Raw genomic sequence first — 7,357 nt, 5'->3', positions numbered from 1 at the left:
TTCTCTTTATCCTTGTATTTTGCCAGTTTCACTATGCTATGTTGTGCAGAAGATCGATTCAAGTTACATCTGAAGGGGGTTCTCTGTGCCTTTTGGATTTCAATGACTTTTTCCTTCCCCAGATCAGGGAAGTTCTCAGCTATGATTTGTTCAAGTACACCTTCAGCCCCTTTCTCTCTCTTTTCTTCTTCTGGAATTCCTATGATATGGATATTGTTCCGTTTGACTGCATCACTTAGTTCTCTAATTCTCCCTTCATACTCCTGTATTTTTTTTATCTCTTTTTCTCAGATTTCCTCTTTTTCCATAATTTTATCTTCCAATTCACCTATTCTCTCCCCTGCCTCTTCAACCCATGCTAAGGCCACCTCCATTGTATTTTGCACCTCATTTGTAGCATTTTTTAGTTCCTCATGACTATTTCTTAGTTCCTTGATCTCTGTAGCAATAGATTCTCTGCTGTCCTCTATGCTTTTTTCAAGCCCAGAGATTAATTTTATGACTATTATTTTAAATTCATTTTCTGTTACATTGCTTAAATAGTTTTTGATCAATTTGTTAGCTGTCACTACTTCCTAGAGTTTCTTTTGAGGAGAATTCTTCCGTTTTGTCATTGTGGCTTGTCCCTGTGGTAGCTCCAAACTGCAGGGCACTTCCCCTGTGCTGTCCAGAGTAACTTGTGTTGGTGGGCGTGGCCGCAGTCAGACCCGATGTCAGCCCCCAGCCCACTGCTGGGGCCACAGTCAGACTGGTGTGCACCTTATATTCCCCTCTGCCAGGGGCAGGACTCACTGTGGAATGGTGTGGCCCCTGTCTGGGCTACTTGTACACTGCCAGGCTTGTGGTGCTGCTTCGATGGGATCTGGCCAAGGGCGTCAAAAAACAATATTATAGATGAACAAAACTAAGAGCTGGTCCTCTGAAAGAATTAATAAAATTGATAAACCTCTAGCAGACATCAGAAAGAAGAGAGAAAGGACCCAAATCAATAAAATCACAAATGAAAGAGGAGAGATCACAACCAACATCACGGAAATACAAATAAAATTCATATAATATGAAAAATTGTATGCCAACAAACAGGCAATAAGGAGGAAATGGACAAATTCTTAGAAACATACAAACTACCAAAACTGTAACATGAAGAAACAGAAAATTTGAACAGGCCCATAATCAGCAAATAAATTAAATCAGTAATCTAAAATCTCCCAACAAACAAAAGTCCAAAGAAAGATGGCTTCCAAGGGGAATTCTGCCAGACATTTAAAGAAGAGTTAGTACCTATTCTTCTCAAACCATTCCAAAACAAATAGAAGGAAAACTTCCAAATGCATTCTATGAAGCTAGCATTACCTTGATTCCAAAAATCAAAGACCCCACTAAAAAGGAGAATTACAGGCCAATATCCCAATGAACATGATGTAAAAATTTTCAACAAGATACTAGCAAATCAAATCCAATAGTACATTAAAAGAATTATTCATCGTGGTCCTAGGCTGCAGGGTTGGTTCAATATTTGCAAATCAATCAACATGATACACTACATTAATAAAAGAAAGGATGAGAAGTATATGATCCTCTCAATAGATGCAGAAAAAGTATTTGACAAAATACAGCATCCATTCTTTATAAAAACCCTCAGCAAAGTAGGGATAGATGGATATCTCAACATCAAAAAGGCCATATATGAAAGACCCACAGCTAATATCATCCTCAATGGGGAAAAACTGAGAACTTTTCCTCTATGGTCAGGAACAAGACAAGGATGTTCACTTTCATCATTACTATTTAATATAGTACTGGAAATCTTAGCCTCAGCAATCAAACAACAAAAAGAAATAAAAGGCATCCACATCAGCAATGAAGAAGTCAAAAACTTTCACTGTTTGCAGATGACATGATACTTTGTAGAAAATTCAAAAGACTTCACCAAAAAATTGCTAGAACTAATACATGAATTCAGCAAAGTCGCAGGATATAAAATCAATGTACAGAAATCTGTTTCTGTATTTCTATACACCAATAATAAAGCAAAAGAAAGAGGAATCAAGGACTCAATCCCATTTACAATTGGAACAAAAACCATGAGATGCCTAGGAATAAACCTTACCAAAGAGGTAAAAGATCTGTATTCTGAAAATATAGAAAACTTGTGAGGGAGTTTGAAGAGGACACAAAGAAATGGGAAAACATTCCATGCTCATGGAATTGTTAAAATGTCTATATGACCCAAAGCAATCTACATATTTAATGTAATCCCTGTCAAAATACCACCAGTACTTTTCACAGAGCTATAACAAACAATCCTTAAAGTTTTATGGAACCACATAAGTAAGACTCCAGATTGCCAAAGCAATACTGAAAAAGAAAAGAAAAGATGGAGGCATCACGATTCCAGACTTCAAGCTATACTACAAGCTATAGTCATCAAAGATAGTATGGTACTTGCATAAAAACAGACACATAGATCAATGGAACATAATAGAAAACCCATAAATGGGTTGCCAACCAATCTTCAGTATAGCAACAAAGAATATCCAATGGAAAAAAGTCTTCAAAAAATGACGCTGGGAAAACTGGGCAGCAACATGCAGAAGAATGGAACTGGAGCACTTCCTTACACCATACACAAAAATAAATTCAGAGTGGATGAAAGACTTAAATGTGAGACAAAAAACCATCAAACTCCTAGAGGAGAACATAGGCAGCAACTCTTCATCTTGACCGGAGCCTCATCTTACTAGAAATGTCTCCAGAGGCAAGGGAAACAAAAGCAAACATGAACTATTGGGACTTCATCAAGATAAAATCTTCTGCACAGAAAAGGAGTCAGTCAACAAAACTAAAAGGCAGCCTATGGAATGGGAGAAGATATTTGCAAATGACATATCTGGTAAAGGGTTAGTATCCAATATATATAAAGAACTTACAACATTGAACACCCAAAAAACAAATCATCTAGTTAAGAAATGGTCAGAAGACATGAGTAGACCTTTTTCTAAAGAAGACATCCAGATGGCTAACAGACACATAAAAAGATGCTCAACATCACTCATCATCAGGGAAATTTAAATCAAAACCATGATGAGATACCACTTCACATCTGTCAGAATGGCTAAAATAACACAAGAAACAACTGATTGGTGAGAATGCAGAGAAAAGGAAACTCTCTTACACTGTCGGTGAGAGTGCAAACCGATGCAACACTCTGGAAAATACTATGCAGGTTCCTCAAAAAGTTAAAAATAGAACTACCCTATAATCCAATCCAGCAATTGGCATTACTAGGTATTGACCCAAAGGATACAAAAATACAGATTTCAGAGGTTATGTGCACCCAGATGTTTATAGCAGCACTATCACCAATAGCCAAACTATGGAGAGAGCCAAATGTCCATCAACTGATGAATGGATAAAGAAGGTGTGGTGTGTGTGTGTGTGTGTGGGGGGGGGGGGGGGGGCACACACACACACACACACACACACACACACACACACACACACACACTGGAATATTACTCAACCATCGAAAAAAATGAAATGTTGCCTTTTGCAACAACATGGATGGACCTAGAGGGTATTTTTCCAAGCGAAATGAATCAGTCTGAGAAAGAGAAACACCATATGATTTCACTCATATGTGGAATTTAAGAAACAAAACAGATTAACATATGGGAAGGGGGAAAAAGAAAAGAAAGGAGAATGGGAAACAAACCATGAGAGACTCTTAAAGATAGAGAACAAACTGAGGGTTGATGGAAGGAGGTGGCAGGGAGATGAGCTAGATGGGTGATGAGTATTAGGAACGCACTTGTTATGATGAGTGCTGGGTGTTGTATGTAAGTGATGAATCAGTGAATTCTATTCCTGACAGTGCAATATTGCACTGTCTGTTAACTAACTAGAATTTAAATAAAAAATTTGAAAAGAAAAAAGTCTTTAATATTTATTAAGATTATAAATTTAGGGGCACCTGAGTGGTTCAGTTGGTTAAGCTCTGGAATCTTGATCTTAGCTTAGGTCTTGATCTCCAGGTCATGAGTTCATGCCCCATGTTGGGCTCCATGCTGGGTGTGGATTCTACTTAAAAAAAAAAAAAAGATTATAAATTTAAGGGTAGTTAAATTACACTTCTGCAAATTTAAGGGAAATTAATGGAATAATGGAAGAGTGCACTGCAATTGCAATTTAATGGTATCATTATTAATGGTCTGTTTTTCTTCAACTAGATGTGTCTAGGGTAGTAGATCGTTGTGCAGATATGATTTTTGTATTTGCTAACAAGTGAATGATGACAGCTAACTAAAACTGGTCCTTTCTTTTGGTGATTCTTTAACATTGTGTTCTAGCTCATTGCACTATCAGAGTCAAGCAGAATTTTTCATCTCATCCCCCAGCTGTCAACTTCTAGTCTTTTAAAATGAAACCCCAGTTAAAAAAGAAAGAAAGAAAGAAAGAAAGAAAGAAAGAAAGAAAGAAAAAGAAAGAAAGAAAGAAAGAAAGAAAGAAAGAAAGAAAAAGAAAAAGAAAGAAACCTCAGTGGTAATCCTATTTTAACTAGAATGAGAGACAAGCAGTTTCAGGTTACAATTATATTTTTCCCCACGATGAAAGAATGAGTCAGTAAAGTGCCTGTGCTTTGCCCCATATCCTTGACAAAAATTCTGGACTTTATATCTGCCACTAATGGGAATTACTGATTATCTCTCTTCCTAGCCATAATGTTCAGTGCCATTTTTCTATATAGATTTGTCATGGGAGAGGTTTTGGCCTATACCTTTATTTCATGAGACATATTTTTAAAATCCAGTAACAATAATTAGAATCATGTCTTCTCATGAAAGGTTCATTCACAATATAGTGGGTCTCAAAATAAGGTTCTTTTGATCTATGTCACAGAAGGTAGTTCTTAATGACCTTCTGATTTGGTCTTTCCTCAAAGTCCTGGAATTATAGCTGTGTTGTTTATTTCTACATGTATATAAGACAAGGCCTTGACTTTCAATGATATTTTTAATTTTAGTCCAAGTTCTCTAACAATTTACTCTTTAAATGCAATGAAATGTAACCATATTTTCACATTATATTTCAAACTGCTACCAGATCATTTAAAATATATATGGAAGATTTTGTTGAAAGCTTCAGTATTTTATAATACTAACAAGTATTTCACTCTTTCAGAAAGAGGCTATCTAGGAATGTGTCTTTCATGTGCTTTCTTTCTGTAGGCTCTTGTCAAAAAAGATGATCTTCTGTGTCCCAAGTTATATGAGCACATTTACTCTTCAGTTCAAAACAGTAGCACCTCATTTTTTCTCTACCAAAAATTCCTTACTGGCTCTTAATTTGGATATCCATTGACTGTATCATTGGTCCTTTTTTGTTTTCCCTTATGTAGTAGGCCTTCAATTCTGACATCTTTGTTGCATTTTGTTTTAAATCTATCTTTGCTTTTTAATTCCAAAGTCTTTTTTGTCTTTTGTTAGTTTCCCTAGAGCAGGATTTAGAGCTACCTAGGACTAGTGTCTCCCTCCACATGAAGCTTCAGGACACAGACAAAAGCAACAGTCAGAGGAAAGCGTGAGGATTTGTTGGCCAAATATGTCCATCTTTGAATCTTATTTTTGCTCGAGAAGGTTGTTGAGAGGAGTAAATTTAGTAATATACACAAAAATTCTGGCACAATGTTAGTGTTCAAAAAATATTATTTCCTATCTATTTCTGGCCACCATTTCTTCTGAACCATTTTATTATATGTATTTTTGGTTTAAAATTTTTTTTATTTTACATTTATTTATTTTTGATAGAGAGAGACAGAGCACAAGTGGGGGAGAGGCGGAGAGAGAAGGAGACACAGAATTCAAAGCAGGCTCTAGTCTCCGAGCTGTCAGCACAGAGCCCGATGCAGGGCTCGAACTCACAAACCACAAGATCATGACCTGAGCCAAAGTTGGATGCTTAACCAACTGAGCCACCCAGGTGCCCCTGTATTTTTGGTTTTAATTAGCAAGTAAAGTATTTAGCAGAATGTCTGTCATATACCATCATGTGACAAATATTAGTCATTATTAAAATTATTACCCTTATATTTCCATCTCAGTTTTTCCTTACTCCATTTCTCGTGAAGTTCTTTATACTTTCAATAGCAAATATATTTATTGTTCACCTCTAAATATATGCTGAGAAAATTCTTGTCTAGGAATTGGCTTGTTTGATGTAATTCTCAAGAGACTAAGTACCTAAAGGTGAAAAGAGGGGGAAAAAGGGTAAGTGGGAGCAAAACCACAGCTTCAAATAACAAGGGAAAGTTGGAATGGAAGAAAATGAAGCTATATTTATCTTATTGGGATAGTATTTAAAAAATACAATTTTTCAAAAGCAAATGCACACAATAATGAATTGTTATGATATTGATATTTTTAGACTCACCATTTGGCCTTTTGACTGGTCCATTGTATTAATAGTGCATACTGGTGTTTGACCAATTTAACAGTAATTGAATGTGACATGATGCATGAAATCTGCCGTGTGATTACCATCAAGACACGATTTTATTTCATGAATGATGAAGTTTTTTGAAATGGGAACTTCACATTTCACCTTGAGATAAAATGTGTAGTCATGTTTCACTACAGGTAACTAGATGTATTGTTCAAATACATTTTGCAGAAAAGGAATAAATCATGGCCACTTGTGTGTTCATTAAATTCTATGAAGTTAACATATGGGTACTTTCTTTGAAAATACATCTTCTTTGATATCAGTATCTTCTTGAATAGCTGCCCTAAGCAATACTAGTAATAATAAATTTTTATATCTTCTTATCAATGGTGGCTGTTCCCTTCTCTAATTTTTTTTTCTATATGACCTGTTGTCACAGAATGGCTTTCAGCATTTGATTCCAGTTTAGTATAAAAACCTCTCCTTACCTTTAATACAACTTGTAGCAACAGCTGGGTTGTGTTAAAAATGAAAGCAGATATACAAAGTGCCTTACTGACCCTTCTACATGTTTTTAATATTCATTGAGTTTACTGTATATGAATGCTGTGTGAGTGCTCTCACCTGGAGGGATCTCATTCTCTCCAAGAGCTATAATTACAAAGTGCAAATTTTTCCAAAGACTTCTGGATCTATACTACCAACTTAGGTCTTTTAACTGAATTCCATGTCTGCATTCTAAACTGCCTACTGTTCCTTGCTATAGACAGTTAAACAACAATTATGAAGAGCTCAACTCATTAATTTCCCTCCACACAAACCTTAATGAAAGGCATCACCACCCATACGGTTGCTTATTTTCTGAAAAAACTGGGTATCAGCCAAATTCTTCCTTCTCCATAAACAGACCCTGCAT

The 7,357-nt window shown here is 36.0% G+C and overlaps 1 long non-coding RNA gene across 2 annotated transcripts; it reads right to left on the bottom strand.

Annotated features, from left to right (window-relative positions):
- Nucleotides 1-3,921: 3,921 nt before the first annotated feature.
- LOC125924591 (uncharacterized) lies at nt 3,922-7,151 on the bottom strand. Of its 2 annotated transcripts, none has more exons than XR_007458478.1 (3): nt 7,066-7,151; nt 6,082-6,239; nt 3,922-4,080 (listed from the first exon to the last, which is right to left on the bottom strand). It is a non-coding gene; the product is annotated as an uncharacterized LOC125924591 (long non-coding RNA). The 2 variants fall into 2 exon arrangements; XR_007458479.1 differs by having other exon boundaries at nt 6,167-6,239.
- Between the last annotated feature and the right edge of the window lie 206 nt (nt 7,152-7,357).

The sequence above is a fragment of the Panthera uncia genome, chromosome F2 (genome assembly GCF_023721935.1).
Source record: "Panthera uncia isolate 11264 chromosome F2, Puncia_PCG_1.0, whole genome shotgun sequence".
Taxonomy (NCBI): Eukaryota; Metazoa; Chordata; class Mammalia; order Carnivora; family Felidae; genus Panthera; species Panthera uncia.
The sequence above is the reverse complement of the archived record's forward strand: the minus strand, read 5'-3'. Positions and strand labels throughout refer to the sequence as shown.